This window comes from Odocoileus virginianus, chromosome 6 (genome assembly GCF_023699985.2).
Source record: "Odocoileus virginianus isolate 20LAN1187 ecotype Illinois chromosome 6, Ovbor_1.2, whole genome shotgun sequence".
NCBI lineage: Eukaryota > Metazoa > Chordata > Mammalia > Artiodactyla > Cervidae > Odocoileus > Odocoileus virginianus.
In genome coordinates, this window is record NC_069679.1 from 33,669,995 (window position 1) to 33,697,670 (window position 27,676).

At 38.4% G+C, this 27,676-nt stretch overlaps 1 protein-coding gene and 1 long non-coding RNA gene across 2 annotated transcripts in view; one reads left to right on the forward strand and one right to left on the reverse strand.

Annotated features, from left to right (window-relative positions):
- The window catches only part of FRMD6 (FERM domain containing 6), a 252,545-nt gene that overhangs the window by 54,772 nt on the left and 170,097 nt on the right, over positions 1–27,676 (forward strand). The window lies entirely within an intron of this gene.
- LOC139035615 (uncharacterized) overlaps positions 1–27,676 on the reverse strand; it is an 86,946-nt gene that overhangs the window by 2,461 nt on the left and 56,809 nt on the right. The window lies entirely within an intron of this gene.

A 27,676-nucleotide genomic window follows, 5' to 3' on the forward strand; every position in this document is an offset into this window, starting at 1 on the left:
CAGTTTGAGAGCCTTAATAGACTGTACCTAATAGGGTGGAGATAATTCATCCATAGGGGTACTATTACACTAGAAAGATGAGATGGAGTCAACAGAAATGTATTAGGCAACCAAAAACCAATTGTCCACGGTAAATCATCTTCACTATAATTGAACAGAGACTGATAATAAATCTCGTCCACTTGTAGAGCCTAAGTACACTGCTTCACAATCTCCATCTCAGGCTGGGTTTCTGCCTTGAGTACTTCTGATGCCATTAAAACTTTATTTGTAAAGAAGCATAAATAGAGATAGTATCTCTATAGGGAACTGATTCTGAGAACCGCAGGTGAAAGTATTCAAAAGCAAATGCTAGCAAAAATTTTCATAAAACTGCCTGTCAGGCAGATTTCATATTGACAGTTCAGATAGGTGAGTCTTCCTAGTACGTTTTTGGTCCCTTCCTTTTTAATTAAGAACCAGGATCCCTCTGTTCTTAGAGGTTTGGGAAACAGTAACATAGGTAAATTGAAAGAGGTAAAAACTCTGGGTGTTCTGTAATGGAAACAAACCTGTTGCCTTGTAGAAACCCCACAGAGTGTTTGACTGTCAGTTAGTTTTAGAGTTTTCATTCCAGGAAAGTAAGTTGTAGCTCTAATGTTATGGGGAAATTTAAATATCTACATCAGAAAAAAAAAAAAAAGGAAAGCATAAAACCCTCTACCCACAGAGGATCCACCACTGACAGGTTAAAGATTTCTAGTTTTTAAGGTAACTTATGGGGCTCTGACGGCTTCCCCAGCGGCTCGGTGGCAAAGAACCCACCTGCAATGCAGGAGACGTGGGTTTAGTCACTGGGTTGGGGAACGTTCCTGGAGGAGGAAATGGCAACCCACTCCAGTATTCTTGCCTGGAGAATTCCATGGACAGAGGAACCTGGCAGGCTACAGTCCATGGGATCGCAAAGAGCTGGACACGACTTAGCGACTAAACACCAAAACATGGGGCTCTGCTTCATGGTCCCTTCTGGGAAGTCGATGCTTCTGGTTCTCTTGGCTGCAAGTTTGTTCACCCTGTACCCAGTGGCATCCTGACTCCTAACCCTTTCTTGAAACCGCAGTCTATAATGCTTAAGTCACAGAGGTTAAAATGCAGCCTTTTCTGGTTTATATCATAGGGACATTCTGTAACAGTCTTGGAATGGCATTCCATGAGGCATGTCCTAGCCTGGTGTGCCTAACCAGATGCGTCTTCTGGCAATGGACATTGAGAGCCCTACAGTGCTTATTAGTATGGAGCAATTTAAGTAAATCATTTTTCTATCCTCTGAGAACTTTCTATCTTATGGTGCCCTACTTAAATGTGATTTGTTTTTAATCACCGTGGTGCTCACCTTTATCTTCACCATTAAATTAACAAATTTTTATTGAAGTATAGTTGATTTATTATATTAGTTGCAGATATACAGCAAAGTTATTCAGATATATATATATATTTTTTTCATATTCTTTCCTTTTCCTTATAGGTTATTGCAAAATATTGAGCATCGTTCCCTGTGCTATATAGTAGGTCCTCGTTGGTTATCATATATGTGTATATATATATATATATATATATATGTGTGTGTGTGTGTGTGTGTGTGTGTGTGAAGTAAAAGTTGCTCAGTTGTGTCCGACTCTGTGACCTCATGGACTATATAGTCCATGGAATTCTCCAGGCCAGAATACTGGAGTGGGTAGCCTTTTCCTGCTCCAGGGGATCTTCCCGACCCAGGAATCAAACTGGGGTGTCCTGCATTGCAGGCGGATTCTTTACCAACTGAGTTATCAGGGAAGCCCAATATATAAGTGTGTATATGTGTACATACACACTTTGAACCCCACATACATATATATATATACACACATATATATCTATATATATTTTATGTATATAAGCCAAAGACAATATATGTGGAATTTTTTAAGAAATGATACAAATGAGCTTATATATAAAACAGAAATAGACCCACAGACACAGAAAACAAACTTATGGTTACCAAAAGGGAAAGGGGAAGAGGGATAAATTAGGAGTTTGAGACATACATATATATGTCTTTGTCTGGCTTACCTCACTTAATATGATAATCTCTAGGTCCTTCTGTGTTGCTTCAAATGGCATTATTTCATCCTTTTTATGGCTGAGTAGTATCCCATTGAATATACATGTATTCACTATTAAATATGATGTAATAATCTTGTGATGGTGTCAAGGAAACAACAAATAAAAGAAGGTTTTCTTTTAAAAAGAAGTATATCTGTGCATTTTGGAGTGTGGGCATATTTCCCAAAGATTTTGAGGTTGAATTGCACTCTCTGTGGCCCTGAAAAAAATAACTTGGGTCTTTTGTAATTGAACTAGAAACTGTGTACCAATACAGGCTTTGTACACAGTATCATAGAATATTCCCTTTAAAGTACACAGAATGTTAATGAGGTATTGCTCTGAAATCATCTTTTACTAAAAAAATGTGTGTCCAACATCAGTTGGTGAAGATCATTGCCAATTTCTTTTGTCCTAGGAAAGAATGACACCCAGAGATTTCTGGATCTTAGAAAGAAAGGAATTCCCCTTATTTGCAAAAGTTGCATGAAGGCAGTGCAACTATGGCACCAAAGGACAAGTGCCACTTAAAAATATGAGAAAATTAAAAAGAGGCATTGCCAGAAAATAACTGTGAGTACTCATGATTGCTAAGCCCTGTAAGTAATATAAACATATCTGGCATCTGTCCCCACTTTTTTCCTGGGACCTTTTTAATGAAAGATCCATAATTCATTCTTAATCACCCACAAGCTGTTAGGTACCTGGTGGCTTGTAGCCATCAGAATGAATTGCAGGTGCCCCTGCGGGTCTGCAGTACAAGACAAATGTGATCATGATGGATTCCTAACACAACCTGCAGGCTTAGGGTGATTAGTTCTGGATCCCCACCCCATGTTCTGAAGTGCTTCTAATTATCAGTGGGTTTCTGAAGCCACACTCTGCCTTTCTTGAGAGAAAATTGAAGAAGCCCTATGGAATAGAAAAAAAAAAAAATTCAACTGAACTCTTAGTTTTTGGAAGGGAAAGTGTGGAGGAAGGTAGGGGTTATATATAGTAAGTTAAAGCCTAAACCACTCTGTGAAGATGTTTCTCTGAAGCAGGATAAGAAAAGTGAATTTGGTGGTAGTATATCTACCCTTAAATCTGTGAAGACTGGCTCTTTCTGGTGTATAAAAATCTAGAATTTAATGTCATCTCTATGTACTGTAAAATAAAACTTGGCTTTCAAAGCATGGTCCAAGGACTGATGATATAAGCATTAGTGTTTAGGTTAGTGTTAGTTGCTCAGTCGTGTCCAACTCTTTGAACCCCACAGACTGAAGCCCTCCAGGCTCCTCTGTCCATGGAATTCTCCAGGCAAGAATACTGGCGTGGGTAGCCATTCCCTTCTCCAGGGGATCTTCCCGAACTGCATTGCAGGCAGCTTCTTTACAGTCTAGTCACCAGGGAAGCCCTGGGAGCTAATTAGAAATGGGGGATCTGGCTGCAGGGATCTGTATCAGAATCTGCCGTTTAACAAGAACTCCAGGTGATTTGTATTGACGTAACACCTGAGAACTGCTGATGTATTCATGCTTGTGATATTTAATCATTTAAAGAGGTTATCATTATGTCCAGAGGTGCTTATATTTCATGAATGATTGCCAAGTAAACCCAGATGGAAGTGGGTGCTCTGAAGGAAGGGGCCATGCCCATGGTCTTTGAATTCCTGGCACATAACTCAGTGTATGACATATTGAGGTGGATGGTTGATCAAATTGATGGGTTAGTGGGTGGATAGAAGAATGGATAAAAGGATAGATGAATGGGTGGACAGATGGGATATTGGATGGATGAAAACCATAATACCCATCTGTAATCTTGAAAAGAAGAGAAGCGAAAGCAAAGGAGAAAAGGAAAGATATACCCATTTGAATGCAGGGTTGCAAAGAATAGCAAAGAGATAACAAAACCATCCTCAGTGATCAACGCGAAGAAATAGAGGAAAACAATAAAATGGGAAAGACTAGAGATCTCTTCAAGCAAAATTAGAGATACCAACAGAACATTTCATGCAAAAATGGGCTCAATAAAGGACAAAAATGGTATGGACCTGACAGAAGCAGAAGATATTAAGAAGAGGTGGTAAGAATACACAGAAGAACTGTACAAAAAAGATCTTCATGATCCAGATGATCACGATGGTGTTATTATCACTCACCTAGAGCCAGATATCCTGGAATGGGAAGTCAAGTGGGCCTTAGAAGCATCACTACAAACAAAGCTAGTGGAGGTGATGGAATTTCAGTTGACAAAGAAAGGCAATGCCAAAGAATGCTCAAACTACCGCACAGTTGAACTCATCTCACATGCTAGTAAAGTAATCCTTAAAATTCTCCAAGCCAGGCTTCAGCAATACGTGAACTGTGAACTTCCAGATGTTCAAGCTGGTTTTAGAAAAGGCAGAGGAACCAGAGATCAAATTGCTAATATCCGCTGGATCATTGAAAAAGCAAGAGAGTTCCAGAAATCATCTATTTCTGCTTTATTGACAATGCCAAAGCCTTTGACAGTGTGGATCACAATAAACTGTATAAAACTCTGAAAGAGATGGGAATATCAGACCACCTGACCTGCCTCTTGAGAAACTGTATGCAGATCAGGAAGCAACAGTTAGAACTGGACATGGAACAACAGACTGGTTCCATATAGGAAAAGGAGTATGTCAAGGCTGTATATTGTCACCCTGCTTATTTAACTTATATGCAGAGTACATCATGTGAAATGCTGGGCTGGATGAAGCACAAGGTGGAATCAAGTTTGCTGGGAGAAATATCAATAACCTCAGATATGCAGATGACACCACCCTTATGGCAGAGAGGGAAGAGGAACTAAAGAGCCTCTTGATGAAAGTGAAAGAGGAGAGTGAAAAAGTTGGCTTAAAGCTCAACATTCAGAAAACTAAGATCATAGCAGCTGGTCCCATCACTTCATGGCAAATAGATGGGGAAACAGTGGAAACAGTGGCTGACTTTATTTTTTGGGGCTCCAAATCGCTGCAGATGGTGACTGCAGCCATGAAATTAAAAGATGCTTACTCCTTGGGAGAAAAGCTATGACTAACCTAGACAGCATATTAAAAAGCAGAGATGTTACTTTGCTAACAAAGGTCTGTCTAGTCAAGGCTATGGTTTTTCCAGTAGTCATGTATGGATCTGAAAGTTGGACTATAAAGAAAGCTGAGCACTGAAGAATTGATGCTTTTGAACTGTGGTGTTGGAGAAGACTCTTGAGAGTCCCTTGGACTGCAAGGAGATCCAACCAGTCCATCCTAAAGGAAGTCAGTCCTGAATATTAATTGGAAGGACTGATGTTAGAGCTGAAACTCCAATACTTTGGCCACCTGATGTGAAGAACTGACTCATTTGAAAAGACCCTGATGCTGGGAAATATTGAGGGCAGGAGGAGAAGGGGATGACGGAAGATAAGATGGTTAGATGGCATCACTGACTCAATGGACATGAGTTTGGTAGGCTCCAGGAGTTGGTGATGGACAGGGAGGCCTGACGTGCTGCAGTTCATGGGGTTGCAAAGAGTCGGACACGAATGAGCAACTGAACTAATAAATCTTGAAAAAGTAAGTATAAAAAATAAAGTCAAACATTTGGCTTTTGTTGTTATTTAATAATTGGTTGGACTTACCAGGTGGTACTAGTGGTAAAGAACCTGCCTGCCCATGCAGGAGACATAAGAGACATGGGTTCGATCCCTGGGGAAGATACCCTGGAGGCGGCCATGGCAACCCACTTTAGTATTCTTGCTCGGAAAATCCCATGGACAAAGGAGCCTGGTTGGTTAAAGTCCATGGGATCACAAACAGTATAAAATGTCTGGCTGAAAAAAGTCTTAGAAGCTGCACACTTCTAGGCCTTCATCAACCAGTGTTCTTCATTCACTCAAAGAACAATCTGTGTCCTTCCTTTGTCATCCTTAAATTTGCCTGCTCACTGTTATCATGTCCTTTGAAAGTATGAATAATGTTCTTTTAAACTGGTTCATTCTGTTTCTTACAAAAAATTGTTGGAAGTTAGAGCCAGAAAAATGGTGGAAATAGGGAGAATGATAGAAATGCTGTCTGCTTCTCTGGCATGGGAGAAAAGAGGATTTGTGCCTGTGTGTCGATGCTGCCCTCAGGAAAGTGTTCTGTCTGAACAGCATTGCTATTGCTGGCTTCAGCAAAGAATAGCCAAGAAGGAGGCAATCCATGATTCCAGCTCAAATGGATTCTTGAGACAATGCGCCTTCATGATGCAGAGCTACAAACGGGGCAGTAGAGTGAGTGGAAAAATCACTAGGCGTGAAATCAGAAAACTTGGGTTTGAATTGCAACTCTCCCACTTATTACCTGTATGACCTTGGGCAGCTCTCATAATGTTTATGAAAGCACAGGGTACAATGCCTGGCAGGTGGGCTGAGCTCACCAAATGCTAGTTTTCTCTGCCTGTCTGAGCCTCAGTTCCCTCACTGTGATGAATATTTCATTCTTTAGTACTTGGCATGTTGAACATGCATCACGGATGCTATGCATTCCTTCCCACTTGGCTGGTCCCTGGTGCCACCCACGCTATTTGGCACCCCTTGTGCTGGACCTCCTTGGACTCATGTGTTCTACTGGATAATTTCCATTTGACCCTCATTGAAATGGCCTGAAATCATGATCTGTCTCTCAAGCAGACTTTCTTCCAACACCTACAATAGTTTCTGCCCAACCCCGAGCACTACTACATCCCTGGTTTGCCCCAGGACCTGTATCTAGATTCAGAATTTTCTTATTCTCAAGTAAGTAACTTGTCTCATTTGACATAGCTAAGTGACCTGGAGACAAATATCAGAACCAGAAGGCTTTATTCTTGGGGTACTTTTTTTTCAAACTTCAATTTTTTTGGCATTTTTGAATCAAATATTTTTAAAAATAAATTTCTTTAAAAATAACTCAAACCCATATATGAGTTCATTACAGAAGAAAAGTTTTAAAAAATTCAGATCATCAAAAGGAAAAAAAGGGCCAATTGTAGTTCTATCATACATAAGGAACTGTTATTGGCATCTTGGTGATATTGAATAGACTTTGAAATATAGTATATGTTCATGAACATATACTATAATACACAAATAAATCCACTTTATATGAATAAATTTACAAACAAGTTTATATAATATAGATATATTAATAAATACCATGTAAATATGTGAATGTACTTTGATTATATATGTATGTATTTGTTCCATTTGCCACTAACTATTCTATAAAAACTGTCAGAAACTACACATACACACACACACACACACACACACATCTATTTTAAAGGTTGCTCTCCATTTTTAGCCATTATAAAATATTGGCTATATTCCCCATGCTGTACATACATCCTTGAGCCTATCTTTCACCAAATTTAATACCTCCCACTCTCCCACCTCTGTATTTCACCCCCACTCCCAACTGGTAACCACTGGTTTGTTCTCTTTATCTGTGGGTCTGCTTTTTTTTTTTTCTTATATATTCACTAGTTGTATTTTTCAGACTCTACGTAGAAGTGTATCATACAATATTTGTCTTTTTTTAACAACTCACTTAGAATAATGCCCTTCAAGTACACCCATGTTGCTCCAACTGGTAAAATATTGTTCTTTTTATGGCTGAGTAGTATTCCATTGTATATGTGTGTGTGTGTGTATATATATACACATACAACAACATATATATGTGTGTGTGTGTGTGTATTATTGTTTTGTTCAGTTGCTAAGTCATGTCTGATGCTTTGCAACCCCATAGACTGCAGTGCTCCAGGCTTCCCTGTCTTTCACTGTCTCCCAGAGTTTGCTCAAACTCATGTCCATTGAATTGGTCATACCATCCAGCCATCTCATCCTCTGTTGCCCCCTTCTCCTCCTGCCCTCAATCTTTCCCAGCATTAGGGTCTTTTCTAATGAGTCAGCTCTTTGTATCAGTGGCCAAAGTATTGGAGCTTCAACTTTAGCGTCAGTCCTTCCAATGGATGTTCAGGGTTGAATATTCCCTATTTCCTTTAGGATTGACTGGTTTGATCTCATTGCTGTCTAAGGGACTCTCAAAAGTCTTCTCCAGCACCATAGTTCAAAAGCATCAGTTCTTCAGTGCCCAGCTTTCTTTACGGTCCAGCTCTCACATCCATACATGACTACTGTAAAAACCATAGTTTTGACTATATGGAACTTTGTCAGAAAAGTAATATCTCTGCTTTTTCATATGCTGTCTAGGTTAGTCATAGATTTTCTTCCAAGGAGTGAACCTCTTTTAATTTCATGACTTTAGTCACCATCAACAGTGATTTTGGAGCCCAAGAAAATAAAATCTGCCACTGTTTCCATTTTTTCCCCATCTATTTGCTGTGATGTGATGGGACTGGATGCCATGATCTTAGCTTTTTGAATGTTCAGTTTTAAACCAGCTTTTTAACTCTCCTCTTTCACTTTCATCAAAAAGCTCTTTAGTTCCTCTTCCCTTTCTGCCATTTGGGTGGTATCATCTGAGTATCTGAGGATGTTGATATTTCTCCTGGCAATCTTGATTCCAGTTGTTGGAATCTTAATTCCATCCCAGCATTTCGCATGATGTACTCTGCATAGAAGTTAAATAAGCAGGGCAACAATATGTGTACATGTATGTATACATGTGTATCACATCTTCTGTATCCTTTCATTTGTTGATGAACACATTTGGGTTGTGTCTGTACTATGTGCTCTGCTAAGTCACTTCAGCCATGTCTGGCTCTTTGCAATCCTATTTACCATAGCTCACCAGGCTCCTCTGCCCATGGGATTCTCCAGGCAAGAATATGGAGTGCGTTTCCATGCTCTCCTCCAGGGGATCTTCCCAAACCAGGGATTAAACCCACATCTCTTATATCTCCTGCATTGGCTGCTGCTGCTGCTAAGTCGCTTCAGTGGGTTCTTTATCACTAGTGCCACCTGGGAAGTCCAGGTTGCTTCTATTTCTTGGTAGTTGTAAAATGCTACTGTGAACATTGTGGGGTATGTATCTTTTCAAGTTGGTGAGTTTTTCTCTTTTTTGGATATATACCCAGGATTGGGATTGCTGGGTCATATGGTACTTTTTTGTTTTTAGTTTTTTGAGAAACTTCCACACTGTTTTCCACAGTGGCTATACCAATATATATTCCCACCATCGGTATAGGATTATTCCCCTTTCTTCACATCTTTGCCAACATTTGTTATTTGTGTTCTTTTTGATAATAGCCATTTTGAGAAATACTAGGTGCTATCTCATTAAGGTTTTGATTTACATTAGCAATGTTGAATATCTTTTCATGTGCCTGTTGACTGTCTGCATTTCCTCTTTGGAAAAATGTCTATTCAAGTGTTTTGCCCACTTTTCTGTTGAGTTGTTTGGGGTTTAGATGTTGAGTTGTATAAACGGTTTATACATGTTGGATATTCATTTCTTATCAGTCATATCATTTGCAAATATTTTCTCCCCTTCAGTAGATTGTTTTTTCATTTTGTCAATAGTTTCCTTTGCTGTACAAATGATTTTAAGTTTAATTATGTCCCATTTGTTCATTTTTGCTTTTATTTCCTGTAATTTAGGAGACAGATCCAAAAAAAATATTGCTGTGATTTATCTCAAAAAGCCTACACACATGATCTTAACGTACTTAGGATTTTACGATCTTTTTTCACTTGATTTTTTGTTCATGGTGCTATTGAATATAAATGATAGCTTAAACAAGTCCAAGCCTAGAACATTTCCTAACCTGCAGCAGTAAGTACATATAAATACATATGTGATAAATGAGCAAACATATCCTAATGTATTTTTGTTTTGAGTTTTCTATGTTGGATTTTCATTAAGTGGGGGAAATTGTCAAGAAAAGTTTTACATAAAAGAAAAAGCCTCATTCTTCACTAAGGTGAACCACCAATAAAAATGGGTCTTTACTAATGTGAGATGATAGACTGCTATCTATCATAACTTTTCCTCCCAGAACTGCACACAGATTTAGAATTGGTATCCTGTTTAGACTAACTCAGCACTGTAAATGTAAAAAGGATTTTGTCTGAAGTTTGGGGGTTTTAAGTGCAAGGGGATTTATATTTTCAGGGACTGGGCAGTTACATGGGTAACAAGTAATACGTAGATTCCCTGCCAACAGGCATAAACTCTGATGCCTCTAGAGACCAGGCAGGGATTTTACACCAGAATTGGACTGGACATAATGCAGATGTAAACCAACTATAGTCACTCTGCCAAAATATGTCTACTTCCTTCCAAAGGGCAGACATTGCTGAACCCCACTTATGGGACCCCAGTGGTCCCAGAGCTTCTGATTTTTTTTCAAAGGGAGCCAAAATTCTGAATGTTTATGTGAAGTTCCTATTACTAAAATAATGGAAACTCATTTCATTTACATTTATTTTTAAACTACTTCATTAAAGTATGATTGACATACAAAAAAGCTGTACAAATTTAATGTATACAGCTTGAAGAATTTGGAGATAATATGTTTCCATGAAACCATCACTATGATCTGTACCATAAACATATCCATACCTCCAAGATTTTCTTCCCATCCTCTTAATTTATTATTAGTACTGTTATTACTATTCTTAATAACAATATACATATATATTGTTATTACTACTACTTCTATTATTTATAATAAAAACACTTAACAGATACAAGTCAAACAGCATCCACCTGGGAACTTTAAGCTTTCAGATTAGGCTAGAGAGCTGTTTAAATAACCAGAAATGTGAATGCCAGGTGCAAGACTGCTTCAAAAGACTGGCTGTACCTGCCAACATCAAGGTTACAACATGGCATTCTTGTAAACCAGCCCTGGTTTACAGTGGCTCTTGCAGGGCTAGGCTAGGTGGATGGAAGGAATCCATAGACACCAGTTCTGCTAGCCAATTACCGCAGGTAATGTCAATTCAAACAGAGGAGACTGCCAACATTTTTGACCTGGCTCAGTCAATCAGCAAGTGGATCAGAGAGAAGTCTTAATATATTGTGAATAAGCTCTTCTTATTTCAAAAAAGATCCCTGGGAAGACATCATAAAAACCTTCCGATTTACCTTCTCTTGGAGGTCTGCTATAGTTAAGAGTCTGTCTACAGCATTTTAAAAGGGAAGCAAATGTCAAAAACAGACAGACAACAGCCAAGTGATGGGAAATGCCATTTTGGGGTAATAGCCTTAATAGCATTTGCACAATGGTCATTAAAATATATTCTTTCCTATAAATGCCCTTAACTCTGTAGGATGGAGACATGGCTTTAATCAAACAGGTTCTTAGATCAGGTTATGTCAAGATACAAGCAGAGGATTATGTGCTGCCTGATCAACATGGGAAAGGAACCCGGAACATTTTCTTTTAGAGTTAAAATGTTTTATGAAGGAAATGGATAGTTATCATTATTATTCAGCATCTGCAAGTATTAGAGTTAATTCAAGAATGGAAGTTGACAGGTCTCTATCCTGGAAACTTTGAATTTAATTTCAAGGGACAAGGGTCATCAATCCACAACTACAAGAAAAGAATCATAACAAAGGTGCACCCCAAGTAAGTGATACTCAATGGAGTGGCCACTTTGGGGCAATGAGTACACTTAACTCTGCTCCCAGTCCTGAAGTGGTAGGGGTACTGTCTAAATTATTGGATTCAAGCCTGATCAAGTGGCCAGTTCATGCACCATAATCCATGGCTCCTCAGTGAGGTTAGGTCATAACTAGGCTGATGCCACAGGACTGGAGAAATTTCAGGAATGGACCTTTCCGATATATGAAAGATGCTGGGAGTTACTCCGTAGAGAATGTGCCTGAATGAGATCTCCTGTGGAGCTTCCAGAACCACATCAACTACATGCTGAATGAGGCAGGAAGTGTTGCCTTCCCTTAGGTATTCTCCAAACCAAGCACTAGTTAGGGTGTGTAGTGTATTCCTATTGACCCAGCCTGTTCCTAAACCAACCGCTCCAATGCTTCAGGAACCGAGGGAGTCCCAAATGATTTGGTCCTGTATTTGGGGAGGTTGGGCTGATTTTTAGTTTATTATTGGACACTTTATTTTAGAAATGATGGATCTGATGGTTGAATTCCCTTTTTCTTCATTTTGTGGCATTCCTTTATCTGTGTATTCTTTCAATATACTTTCAGTGATTTGACTACAATGTGCCAGGCAATGTGCTAGGTGACAAGGATAGAAAAAGTAATCTGGACACATGCAATTCCTGTCCTTATAGTGCTTACAGTCTAGTGGAGACATATTAAATATTCCCACAAATGGTGAATAATTATAATCAGGATAAATGCTATGCCTCTGACACCTCTTTTGCATCTCTCTTTAACATCCTTTCAGCCACACCTCTTATCCAACCATTGCTGTGACAACACATTCCAGACAGCCTTTGACTAACTTTTCAGAGGTATAATTTGACAGTGTCTCCGTAGGTCAATGGCTATTTCTTACTCTTTGCCTACGGCTCCCCTAATGCTAAACTGTGAGAACCTGCTCAGAGTTCACAGTTATCCAGCCTAGGGTAAGGGTAAGTTAACACCCATAGGAACACCTTTAATCAGTGGGAGACTAAGGCTAATAAATTAATGCCTTCCCTTTTAATACCATCAATGGGCAGTTTGGAGATGTTTTTCATAAAACTCCTCAAAATGTTCAAGCAGTATTAAGTATCAGTTGCCTATAGCAGTGGCTAAATCAATAATATCGATGTATCCTTGTAATGGCTTTCTTCACTTCCTATTTCATTCTTCTAATCCCTAAATTTCTGCTTTCTAAGGTCAGTACCCAATTAAACTACCTTCATGAAGGCCTTTCTTAGGCTCTGCTTTTAAGGTTAAAACATGCTATGAAGAAGGATAATGATGCTGAGAGTATGTGTGTGTGTGTGTGCATATGTAGGGGAACCTAATTTAATCTGGATTACAAGAGAATATAAGAATGCTTTCCTTGCTCTACTCCTGCACATTTTTGTTGCCTATCTAATAGTCATCTCCTTTCCTGCTCGTAGAATCTTGATTTTATTTGGCTATCACCCCTCTCCCCACCATTACCCAGGGAAGCACAGAGATATAATCTATTTGGTCTAAACCAATTATGATAATGCCATTTAAATTACCAATGACTGACCTAGACGTGAACATGTGACCCATTTGGTGCTTGTATCTTCATATTGTAAAACAAGAAGTCTTTGGGGGGGATTCTAGAAAATTTTTCTCATACTCTGAAGACAAGAAGTATTTCCTTATTGTTTTAGCCATTTTAAGCTGAATTCTCAGTTAGCAAGAAAAGATTACCTTACCTAGGAGGTGGATACCGGATGCTGCTGCCAAAAGAATCGGAACTGGAACACTTACCAAGTGGTAGAAGAATGGGTCATATTTTCTCTAGGTATATTTACTAACTACTTCTAAGAGATACAAAATTCTCTGAAGGGCATGATTTTTCTGGTGACTCTAATGCTGCTTTGTCCCTGAAAGAGCTGCTGTTCATGAATAGCTAAGAGAAGAAAAGAAATGAGGTTTACTAGGAGGAAGAAGCACAGGCAGTGAACTTAGAGAGTAGGAAAGGAGAGGCAGGACTACAAGGGCATCAAATGGCAAACAAAGGAGCCAATGAAAAGAGTTCCCTATGACCAAAGCTGGAACAATTTGACAACAAAATAAGTAAAGTGGTATTTAAATTATAACACAAAATATAAAATAAATATCCATGAATCCATGCTGATATAAATATATGATTGAATAAAAAATAAGTAGGAGAGAAGAAATAATTTCCCATGCTGAAAAATTCCATGAGGTTCATGTAAATATTCCAACCTCAAGGAGGTGCACCATTCTTTAAGTGGAGACTTTGCATAGAGACTTCTTTCCAAAGAGAACAGTATGGCAAGAGCGAAAATGAATAACTTTTCTATGAAAGCTTTACAAACACTACCTCATCTGGGTGATTAAGATCAACATCAACAGTGATGTCATCTTGATATTATGTACCCTTGATATGATGTGATGAAAATGGTACCACATTTATGGTATTCTTCCCCAAAACCCGTGACCATAGTATGTTCATGAGAAAAACATCAGGAAAAATCCAATAAAGGGGCATTCTACAAAATGGCTGTCAAGGTCACTAAAACAAGGAAAGTCTAAGAAACTGCCAAGGGGAGGAGGAGCTGAAAGAGACAGGACAACCAAATGTAATGTGGTATCTAGGAAGGAATCCTGGAATAGAAAATGAACATTAAGTAAAAAATTAAGGAATTCTGAATGAAGTATGAACATCAGTTAGTAATAATGTATCAGTATTAATTTGTTAATTATGATAAGTATACCATGCTAATGTAAGATGGTAACAATAGGGGAAACTGGAAATGGCACATATAGGAATTCTCTGTATAATTTTCAAAATTTTTCTCTAAATCTAAACTTATTCTAAAAAATAAAATTTATTAAAAAGCATCCTATGTTGAACTAGAAAACACTAACACTTAATAGTCCTTGTGCTGTGGACTCTTCTCTCCAGGACAGGTATCTCAAGTAACTTCTTGGTTAAAAGGGCAATGATGTGAAAACTTAAGCATCATTTACCTAAGGACTGCCAGATGGCTGGCATCTGGCAAAGGCATAGGACCTTGACTTTCTAGTTGAATTAGATGATCTTTAGATACATGTCAAGGAGTGTTTAACCTCCAAAGTGAAAATCACTCAGTCGTGTCCGACTCTTTGCAACCCCATGGACTGACTATACAGTCCACGGAATTCTTCAGGCCAGAATACTGGAGTCGGTAGCTGTTCCCTTCTCCAGGGGTTCTTCCCAACCCAGGGATCTAACCCAGGTCTCCTGCACTGCAGGCAGATTCTTTACCAGCTGAGCCATCAGGGGTCTAAAGAAAAGTTCTACTGCTTATGTCTATTTAATAATGTGAGAATTTTAACAGCTTTAAGTGACAAGTTAGTGCATATCATAAATATACAACTCAGATAGCTCATAGCAAATTTAAAGCAAGTTTTATGTTCTATTTTTCATTCAACAGGTAAACAATGTGCCTACTATTAAACAATTCAACTAATAAACAAGCAATATTAATGTATATAAATATATAATTATAAATATATATTATCTTTATATATATATAAAATAATTATATCAGATCATTATAGACTTTATTTATTTTATTACTTATTATAATAAATATAGAAATACATATAATTAATATGTCTGTGTTTCTTACAACTAGGTCATGTAGAAATTGCCTTTGGAACCGATAATTCCATGCTCTTATAAATTTGTAGCTTTAGTCAGATATTGAGGTGGTTTGCCCCTGGTTACAAAGACACCTGATAAATAATAGTGATGTAAAGAAGAGATAATACTGTTGAAGTTGCTGTTTACTTAATCGCATTCTAGTTTACTTAATTGCTTTCTAGGCTCAGTTTACTTCCTATGGAAGGTCCGAAATTCGTTGGATGATTTGTTGAAAGTTTGGAACAAGAAATATGCAAAGATTCTTTATAATCTCCCACTTTTGATTTAGCAGCTTCTGATTTAGCCACTACCTCAGCTACTCATAGGGTTTCCCAGGTGGTGCTAGTGGTAAAGAACCTGCTTTCCAATGGTGGAAACATAAGAGACATGGGTTCAATCCCTGGGCTGGGAGAAGGGAACGGCAACCCACTCCAGTATTCTTGACTGGGAAATCCAAAGGACAGAAGAGCCTGACTGGCTAGAGTCCATAGGGTTGCAAAGAGGCAAACACGACCGAAGTGACTTAGCACTCACGCGGCTGTCATAGGTCTTCCAAGCTGGGACCAAACATCAGCCACTTTTGTATCTCCTATGGATCTACCGAAGGGTCTTGCGTAAAGTAGATGTTTCATACATTTCGGTGAATGAATTGAAGGGTTTACCTCTGTTCTCCTATGACTTGGCAAGCGACTTGATGGGAAGTCACAGCACACTCAGAATAAACACCATCTTGATCACCACTTCTCACTCACAAACATCAATGGTAAAATTTAGAAAGTTTTTATTTGCTTGACTTAACAGATTGACGTATCTTAATGTACTATACATTATGTCTTTTAATGTACTTTATTCATTTTTCATATCAATCACTGAATAATTAAAAGGTATTTCTTTTTCTTAACAAGTATCAAAACATTTCATAGTACCAGTTTACTCTGCAAAATTTTACATCATGAATAGGTGATCTTAATGGTCAGAGTCAAACCCAAAGTGCTGAAATTTGCTCTGTGGTAATATTTGCTTGATTACTTTACCAGATGGAAGCTCAGTCAAGCTTGTCTTTCTAAGCAATGCTTATTTTTTATTCTGTTATACAATTAGACCAAGTCCTGGGTGGGCAAGACTTCTGTTCCAAAGGAAAGTTAGTCCCTAATTATGTCCAAATTTCTCAGTTCATAATTCATGCTAGGTGTTACAAGGATTAACGTGGATCTTGTATGTAACACAGTAATGCCTTATTTATCATTAGTGCATGAGGTCACTCCTCAGTTCTGTCCTGAGCTGCCCTATCCCCTTCTCTACCCTCTTCACTGTACTCACATAGCTTCAACTGAAACATCTATATAAGTGGCTCCCAAATTCAAATCTAGATCTCTGACCTTTTCTCTAAACTCCAGATGCTTACATGTCTAGATTCTCACATTTTGCTTTTGGAAGAACTGTATTATTTTCTCCTGAAACTTAGCATGATGCCTTGCATGCTGTAAGGAAAATAATAAATAGGAAAATGTATAAATGAATATATAATAGGGGAAACCAAAGCTGAGTTTCTCCTCTGCTAAAAATTTAAGCGATTTAATATCAGAAGCCTTCAAAAATGTCATAATTCTATGTCCTATTCAGTAAAATACACTAAAAATAATTTAACCATTTTTTAAGCTTCAGTTCATTTCAGTTCAGTTGCTCAGTCATGTCCGACTCTGTGACTCCATGAATTGCAGCATGCCAGGTCTCCCTGTCCATCACCAACTCCCAGAGTCTACCCAAACTCATGTTCATTGAGTTGGTGATGCCATCCAACCATCTCATCCTCTGTCCTCCCCTTCTCCTCCTGCCCTCAATCCCTCCCAGCATCAGGGTCTTTTCCAATGAGTCAACTCTTCACATGAGGTGGCCAAAGTATTGGAGTTTCAGCTTCAGCATCAGTCCCTCCAATGAACACCCAGGATTGATCTCCTTTAGGATGGACTGGTTTGATCTCCCTGCAGTCCAAGGGACTCTCAAGAGTCTTCTCCAATACCACAGTTCAAAAGCATCAATTCTTCAGCGCTCAGCTTTCTTCACCACCCAACTCTCACATCCATACGTGACCACTGGAAAAACCATAGCCTTGACTAGACGGACCTTTGTTGGCAAAGTAATGTCTCTGCTTTTTAATATGCTATCTAGGTTGGTCATAACTTTCCTTCCAAGGAGTAAGCGTCTTTTAATTTCATGGCTGCAGTCACCATCTGCAGTGATTTTGGAGCCCAAAAATATAAAGTCTGTCACTGTTTCCATTGTTTCCCCAACTATTTGCCATGAAGTGATGGGACCGGATGCCTGTTCTTAGTTTTCTGAATGTTAAGCTTTAAGCCAACTTTTTCACTCTCCTCTTTCACTTTCATCAAGAGGCTTTTCAGTTCCTCTTTACTCTCTGCCATAAGGGTGGTGTCATCTGCATATCTGAGGTTATTGATATTTCTCCTGGCAATATTGATTCCAGCTTGTGCTTCTTCCAGCCCAGGGTTTCTCATGATGTGCTGTGCATATAAGTTAAATAAGCAGGGTGACAATATATAGCCTTGACGTACTCCTTTTCCTATTTGGAACTAGTCTGCTGTTCCATGTCCAGTTCTAACTGTTGCTTCCTGACCTGCATACAAGTTTCTCAAGAGGCAGGTCAGGTGGTCTGGTATTCCCATCTCTTGAAGAATTTTCCACAGTTTTAAGCTTAGAGATCATAATTATGAATATCAGTTGCTGTAACACCCAGAACCACAGTAGCACATAGGTGTTATTAATCATGAGACAATTTGCCCTTCCTCTAAGTGAATCCTTCTGTTTGCCTTTCATATTCTTTACTGTTGGGATGTTAGCCATCATCTCTTGCTGCCACCTGTATCTGTGCCCCCAGCATCTGTCCCCCCACCCCTTGACCTCCTACTGCACCTCTCCTTGCCAAATTTTTTAATTTAAACTGCTATGAGTTAAGAAACCGAATAGTTAAGCTTTTAGACATTTCTGAAACAAAACTAAACAACTTTGAAGCAGGGCCCCATGGATTTATTTTATCAGAACAGTGTGGATTTGCTTAAGTCAGTTTTGTCCACTTTACAGCATTTTTTTGGCCCCACTTCTTAGCTTAGCTGTGTTCTAGATGAATGAGGTTACTATATAACAATACTCATTAGGTTATAGGTTATTCTATATATATATAAGGAGGTTATCCATATATTAACTTCACTCAGAAAAGAAATGAGATCTGTAAATTCCCCAAGATAATATTATTTATTCCTTCTATCTTTTTTGTTTAAAGCTTATGATTTTTGCCTTCTTCTGCAAAACCTCAGCAATCATTTTTTTCAGTATCTCTCCAAGCATGGTCCTTAGGACCAATTGCATCAGAAAGATTCAGAGTGCATGTTATTTTGGTGATTTTTGGTCCCAGTCAATCTCATTCAGAATCATTCAGTAGTGAATTCCAAGTATTTTCTTTAAAAAACAAAACAAATCAAAAACAGAGAACAAAACAATTTCCCCTGGTGATTGATTCTCAGACATACTAGAGTTTACATGCCGAGCTCTTGTCTACTCTGCGTGTTTCACAATTCTCCCACACTAAACTTCCTCCTGTCTCTAAGCTTTCTTTTCCTGTATCATATATTTTGCTTGTTCACTTTATCTTGCATTTTCTCCAGACCCTCCACTTTCAGTACCCTCAAGTATCTTCTTTGAACATTCTGCATCTCCTTCATTAATCTCATGAAGAATAAATGTGGTAACCATTTTCTTCCTGCACATAGAATTCCTGCCATCTGCTTGACCACTTTACTGAGCCTGCATGTATAAATGGGTTACACAATGTTGGAAACACCAAGTGAGTTGAAGCACCTTCATCTTCATAAGTAGAAAGAACCAGATATAATTATAGTCTTCTCATTGTAAATACTGATTTATTATTTTTTGTCATCTCCCCTTTGTGACATTTCTGCTAGTCTTTGTCTTTATATTTTGAAGTTCCTTTTATCTTAGGACTATGTTTTATAATCCTTTTGTATCTCACATTTCAGTGGATACTAACAATCTGCTATATACTTACTGGGGTAATTGTGTGGATTTATATTTTGCATCATTGTTTTCTGTATGCTAATCCAGATGTGAGAAAGCAGACTCAACTATTATGATGAAATGGGCATAACCCAACACAAAACTAGTGTAATTCTGTACTTATTTAAATGTTCTCCAATAAGAAACTCTTAAAACTTTCATATCAGCATCCTACATATTTGCATAGCAAACTCCATCCTGAATGGAGCAATCATAGTCAGAAATGCAGTAATATCCATGGAGGCAGGTAACAGTGTGTTAGGAGCAGCCTGGGAAAAAGTTCAACCCTGATGGATTTGGTGTTAATATAGTAGCCAAGTGAGCAGGTGATCTCTGACGAATCCTACTTCTTTGCCTTGATCCCTCTTTAAGTATCCAAAGTCCTCCAAAAGAGGTCCTTTCCATATCTCTACCCTGACTTGTCCTTCTGTGAATTTCTCCAAACTCCAAATACTCTTGATACCCCCTTTATAAACTCCAATCCATCAGGTTGGTATTAGGGAGAAAGTAATCTGATGTTTTCACTTTAAACAACAGTTTATTGAATGACATTTTGGGTCGTCATATTCTTGAGCCCCTTTTCCCACCATCAGACTACAGGTCAGCAACTTACCATCCCAAAATGTCAGTTTGAGGGAAGATTGAGATAAATTCTGGGTACAGATATTTGCCTGCTGAATCTAGATAATTCTTTTCAGATGAAGTCTTTCTGCAAGAGCCATTTATACCAGCTGCCTTCCAAGGATGAGTCATGAGGACTCAGATGAATCTAGCTTGCCATTCACAATTACAGAGGAAAGAAATTAATGTAACTGTGATTCCTTTATATAAATTATAGCATCAGTTTCTCAGGCTATCAATATGATCATTCTCTTTGCCTCTATCCCTAACCCTGTTACAAAGAAGACATGTTTAATCATTGGGGATCACATTACAAAATTTTAGTGAAAACAAACTGCCATTTGAAGAACCCTTCAACATTAGAAGGGACTCCTTTGTACTAGAGCTTGCTGTGGCCCAGAGCTAGGGGTGTGTTGTAAACCACCAGTGTGTAGAGCACAGGAAAAAATTACCTTCTCTAGACTGCAGAGTCTACAGCTATGAATCATGCATTTGAGTAACACAGCTGTGGGAAAACAGCATTAGACTTGTAAGGAAAGATAATGTTGAATTTGATAATAGGCTTAGGTGGCTTTTTAATGACTTCAACCTAAGATTGACCTGATGAGCTTCAGAAGAATAGTCCTGAACCAAAGAGCACTTACTTCCCAGGAGGGAAGGTTTCCATGTTAATGGATATGCCAACTTCATTTAGTGAAAATGAAGGTCAAAGTCTTCTGAATGATACCTATGGTCCTTTCAGGCTCTTTTAATTGAGTTTTCCAAAATATGATTCATTGGAAAAGGAAGAAACCAGCATAGACTCATTCTTAACCTTATCCTAATTGAAAAAAATTATAAAACTTGGTTCATCTTTCCTGGAAAATCTGATCTTGTAGAAAGATTCTGGTGTTAAACCATTTTATAAAACTATGCTTCAGGCATTTCCAATTCACTTTACTTTCCTATTCTGTAGGATTTGGCCACATCTAAAGATTTCCCCTCTAGTCTACTTTACTGGCCAGGGTTCAAGTTTGGTACCAATTTCTCCTTCACTTTCAAGATGAGCAGAGAAATAACAAATTGAGAAGCATAGACCACTGCAAAGTAAATATCCACCACATACCTCCATATTTCTATCCTGCCCAATCCCCACATCCTCAGATTCTATGATCTGAATATGAATATCTTGCTTTCTTGATCAGAATTTAAGTATTAAACAGGGATTGCCTGGATCTGGGGACTTATGGAATAGGTCAGGAGGTTGAATATAGATCTCATCTAGGCCAGGACTCATGCATGACGTCATTTATCAGATGAAGAAGGATGGCCACATGGGACCCTGGGATCTTCAAGGTGGTCTAGGTATATACACTCTGGAGACATAATTTCATGAAAACCCTGGTTCCAAAGTAGTTCAGAATCAGTAGGAATGTAAGTCAGCTCTGTGTGGTGACTGTGAGACCCCCTGAAGCGTTAGCCTAGCTGAAGCCTCTCCATTTTATTTCTTAGAAAAGATCTTCCAAATCATTTTCCTTCTTTCCCCCCCAACCAAAATGCAATTTATCTGTAGTGGCAAAATCACACTGGGTTGGGAAAACATACTACAAAGGAGACTGGAGTCACAACAGGTTTTCTCCAGCATAAGATTTTATAACCTGAATTCAATTAAACACAAAGGATTAAGAAACACAACTTACGTTATAGTCATTATGAGTTGTCTAGATACTATTGCTACATCACAAACAACCCCAAAACTCGGTGGCATGAAACAACCATGCATTGCTCTCTCAGATCCCATGGATCAGAATTCATATAGGACACAACAGGTCTCTTTCCACAATGTCTGGGACCCCAGCCTGGGAGACTCAGGAGCTGGACTCAATGACCATGGGCTGAAACGATCCTGAGGCTTCTTTCTGACACATCTGGTAGTTGATGCTGACTGTGGACTGGGAGACTATGGGCTGGGAGCTCAGTAGGGCTGTTGATTGAGGTGCCAACAAGTAGCCCCTCCAACCTGACAGTCTCACAATAGCCAGATTTCCAGCATGGTGGTGAGCTCTCCAAGAGTGAGTATCCCGGGGGCAACAGGAGGAAGCTGCATGGCCTTTTCCAAGGCAGCCTTGTAAAGCATCCACAGTCATGGAATAATTGCTTACAGCCCAGATTCAAGGGGTAGAGTTAAACATCCCACCTCTCAACGTGTCAAAGAAATTTAGATATGTTTTAATATTTCAAAAAATCATTTCATTTGTGTAAATAATAACAATCAACAACTAGAGCCATAGGAGGGGAAAAAAGCTACAGTGATTGCAAACAACTTTGATTAAAAATGTATCTCAGTAACATTTGGTGATGAGGAAGATGAAGGTCTATAATACTGACAACCATTGGAAATGCTTGATAAATCAAGTTTGGGAAAGTCTAGACTTGCTCACCAATGTTAAAGTTTTATAGCTATATACTTAGAGGTGTTTTAAAAGAGCTCTATTTTCAGAATTCCTATAAGATAAATAAGTTACAAGTCATAAACTTTCTAGGTTCTAATTCCCTCTATCTCTTGAAAACCATTGTTTCATTTAAACATTGTTTTTCATTGTTTTAAACTTTTGATTTCAGAAAACTTCTTCTTGGAATGTACCTATGTACCAGTTGCATTATTATAGCTCTGGTAACTATTTGTACTACATACTCAAAATTAGCTCACACTCCAAAGGCCCTCATTTCTTTACAAGCCATATTTGGTCACGTTCAAGGTTTACACTCTATTTTATTGAGTCTCTGCACCATATTCATGTTTGCCATCACGTTTAAACATTTACATTCCTAAACCTGCGTAGACTTCTCATCAGAGCAAAAGAACATGCATTTGTGTTGGTGTCTTTGATCTTTGAGGCACTACATGAATCAAGTTTGTCTCAGGTCCTCAATTTCCTCTCTACAATAATGAATTTGAGAAGAAACCTGTATAACCTTGTTTTAGACAAAAATCTTTCTTATGGTTTTCAAATGATGAGATAAAAAAGAAATTGGCTCCTTTGAAAAGAGAGGAGGTAAAATCGAGTAACTTGCAGGAACCCAGGGAGATTAAGCAGCCTCCATTTTTTTGAGCATGGAGCTCTGGGGTCTGAGCAGAGCTGACTGAGGACAACTCTGACAGAGACATTATGGACTACAGCAGCTCAGAAAAATAGGTGGTTTAATGGATGTAATTAACAACCTTCCTCTAAAGAGCAGAACAACAGCCTTAGAGAGAAGGGTCAAGGGCCCCTTTTAAAAGGCCCCAGGTCACCAGCCTTCTTCCAAGCATAAGAGAAAGCAAATGTTTAAATAAGCAGTTTACCTCCTAGTTACAGAGTGACTTCACTTACATGTAGGAGCTTGTATTTGCTAAAATCAGGTACCACATCATTTACAGAAACAATCAGCACGTGTAATAGTTTTCAGATTAAGAATATAGGGGAAAATATGTGTCTATGTCCCCTCTGTGTCATGTTTGTAGAGAATAAGAAACACAGGGAAATTATCTTTCATAAGAAGAATAGTCCCAGACCTGTTCTTGTCACTGAACTTCTTGATGTGTACTCCCCAGCTTGCATTCATTCCTATTTGTAAAGTCAGTAAAAGTCTTGAGTGAAAGTTTCCGTGGAAAAGCTTTTATAATTCAAAAGTCATCATTCATTCAAAACCCAGACCTTGCTTTGGTTCCTTGGAGGGTACTGTCTTGGGGCCTCCTCCCTTTGTTCTGCTCTGCACATGGAGAGAGGGGGTGGAGCCAAGGAAGATGAAAGTTTTTGACACTAATGCCTCGCAGGACAAGTCTGGCAACTTTCAGAACAATGCAAATTAAATGGCCAAATTACTCATTTTTCCCAAACTGAAATGACTTCTTCACCAGAAGTGGTTATATTTGGTATGAACTTGCCAAACGCCATTGTAATCCACGGGAGGACAGCTGTAGTTGAGCTCATTAGGTTTCCAGGTGGTGCTGGATAGTACTAGCCCACCAGGTTCAAAAACGGATGGTATAAGGTGAGGGATACTCTTATAGGCTTCCTGCTCAAGGGAAGTTTGAGGTTTATTTTTAAATACTTATAAAGTCTTTCTTGCTTTTTGTCTTCAGAAATGGGCAGATTTTCTTGATCATGGTGGTAGGGATCTAGGTGGGATGGTTGTCCTTGTTTCATTTGGGCAAATCACCAAGAACCAGAGAATGTCATGGCAGGAGGGCATCCTGCAGTCCTAACCCAACCCCATATGTTCACAATGAAGGGAGAGACACCTCGGAAGTAGCAGCAGCTCTGGAAGTAGCAAGGCCTTAGATGGAAGTCATGAGCAAGGCCCATGTTAGTATTACATCTAACATGACTGATTTTTTTCTGGATTATATTCTCTTTTAAGATAGAGTTTTTCAAAATAAGCAAAATCTTAGCTTATGTTTAAACAACAACCAGGCAAAATCAACTTTTCAGTTGATCTCCGTTACTGTTAAAAGTTTAGTTCCTGAGTTTTAGTCCCACATATGAACAATGACTTGTGATCATAAAATGATGGAAATATTGAGTTCTAGTTAGTTGAATTTACTTGTTGTCCAGTTGGTCTGAAAATCACTCATTCCTAAGTTATAACAGCTGTTGCTGTGAGTTAATCATATATGGGTTTTATGATGGATTTTTCACAGGTTCTGAGTTTTAACTTATTTTAAATTATTACTTGGATTCTACAATTGAAGTGCTCCCAAATACACTGTATTCCTTTTAAATGTAGCCGAAAATGTATGACATTTATAAACCTTATTTACATGAATTATGAGGGAATAATGTATGATGTTTACATACCTAAATTTCTGTGTCAGGTAAGGTAAATGTTCATTTTCCTCTAGCCTATATTCTTCATACTAAAGGTCAAAGCATGACTAATTTGTTTAGCGTGTTTTGATCAATAGTTTTAAAAAGAGAAACAGTATAGGATGGAATGGCATGGAACATAATAAGGTAGAAAATGCCAGAATGCATGTCATAGATGTGAATACTGTTACATGTAACTCTAATTTTATTTTCATGTGGAGATATGAAAGTGGATTCTGGGTTACAATGTAAAATTTTTGTCTTTCTTAGGGTCACAATAAAAAAAGTTTTAAATTCTCTTTGTTAGCCACTTGTTGGTCTGGACAGTCTCTCATATTTGCCAAATTGACTTTATCATCAAGTCTTATGGTTACTGGATAAGCAATAAAGCTTGAAGAATAAGCCCAGAAATCCAGGTATTTTACCCTCACATTTTAAACCGACAACTGTGAATACTTCTGGGAAGAACTACTTGGAGTTCCTGGCACAATTCCATTCCTAATTTCAGTTTCTTCTGGTCTTCATGTCCCTCATCGCCTCTCAAACCAAGCTCAGAGTAGCTAGTTCTTTGTTTGAGCTTTTCTAGATGAGAGAAGCCTGCTAGGTAGGGAAGGGCTTTGCCTAGCCTACTACAATTGCCTGGTAACTTGCCTAAGGTTTAAAAAATGTGAAGGGAAATAGAGGAGGAGCAGAATAGTATGCCAAAATAATTCCAAATGGATCCAAAAATTTCAAGGTGAAAGGTTAAACCATAAATGTGTCGGAAGAAAATACGAATAGGACTTTTTGCATAAAGATTCTTGAAGGGTAAAAATATTGCCCCTCCCCCCAAAACACCAAAACAATAAAAAGAAGTCATAAAAGAAAAAGTCATAAATTCAACCCCTCAAAAATAAAATTTTCTACCTAAGTGAATGTTAAAACAATGTTAAAATACAAAAGCAAACCAGGAAATATGTTTGCTACACTTTGTAAAGTAAAAGGGCTATTTTCTGTAATATGTAAGGGACTCTCGAAAATAGAAAGGAAAGAAACAATGTGCTCAGTTGTTCAGTTGTGTCCAACTCTTTGCGACCCCATGGACTGTAGCCCACCTGACTTCTCTGTCCTTGAGATTTTCCACACAAGAATATAGAGTGGGTTGCCATTTCCTCCTCCAGGGGATCTTCCTGACCCAGGGATTGAACCTACATCTCCTGCATTGGCAGGCAGATTCTTTACCACTGCATCACCTGGGAAAAGCCAAAGAAACAGTAATCTGATATAAATCAAATAGAACAAATGAATGTAAATTAATGGTCTTTTAAATATGCCATATTCACTTATAAGAACATGCAAGTTAAAATTAAATAGATATTATCAGATTTATCCGTTATCAGTTTGGCTGGAAAAGAGTAAAGAATTGAGTGCAATCTCATAAACAACAAAATGATCTCAGTTTGTTTCCAGGACAAACCATTCAACATCAAAGGAATCCAAGTCTATGCCCCAATTAGTAATGCTGAAGAAGCTGAAGTTGAAAGGTACTATGAAGACCTAGAAGACCTTCTAGAACTAACACCAAAAAAAAGATGTCCTTTTCATTGTAGAGAACTGGAGTGCAAAAGTAGGAAGTCAAGAAATACCTGGAATAACAGGCAAGTTTGACCTTGGAGTACAAAATGAAGCAGGGCAAAGGCTAACAGAGTCTTGTCAAGAGAACACACTGGTCATAGAAAACACCCTCTTCCAACACAAGAGATGATTCTACACTTGGACATAACCAGATGGTCAATACTAAAATCAGATTGGTTATATTCTTTGCAGCTGAAGATGGAAAAACTCTATACAGTCAGCAAAAACAAGACCTAGAGCTGACTGGCTCAGATCATGAGCTCCTTATTGCAAAATTCAGGCTTAAATTGAAGAAAGTAGGGAAAATCACTCATTCTTTCAGGGTGTTATGACCTTTATGAACTTTCAGGCTGTTGTAGCCTTTATGACCTAAATCAAATTCCTTGTGATTATACAGTAGAAGTGACAAATAGACTCAACAGATTTGATCCAATAGACAAAGTGCCTGAAGAACTATGGACAGAGATTCATAACACTGTATAGGAGGCAGTGACTAAAACCATCCCATAGAAAAAGAAATACAAGAAAGCAAAGTGGTTGTCTGAGGAGGCTTTACAAATAGCTGAGAAAAGAAGAGAATAAAAAAGGAAAGGGAGAAAGAGAAGGATATATCCAACTGAATCCAGAATTTACATGAAGTGATGAGACTGGATGCCACGATCTTCATTTTTTGAATGCTGAGTGTTAAACCAGCTTTTTCACTCTCCTCTTTCACCCTCATCAAGGTCAAGAGACACTTCAGTTCCTCTTCATTTTGTGCCATAGTTTGTATCATCATATCTGAGGCTTGAGTAGGCATCTTTTACTGTGTACTCCATATGCTCTTGTAAATTTTGAAGTTCATATAATGTGAATGGATCACCAAATGAAATGTTATATGATTTTATTTAAGAGAAAATGGCCAAAAGGAAGGAGTATGAGGGAGAAGCATATAGAAATGTACATGAGTTGTACTTTTAATTTGGGAGATGACAAAGTATTTCACAACGGGAAACCCCTGATAATCTACCAGTGGATTATAGGGCCAAACAGAGGGAAAGGGGAAACTGAATGTGGAAAACCAGAGTAGTCTCCCTGGTGGCTGCAAGTTGAGCATCAGTCAGCCCTACCACCGGCTGCACACTGACTGTGATGGACAGAGATGTTCGAAGTCAAAGC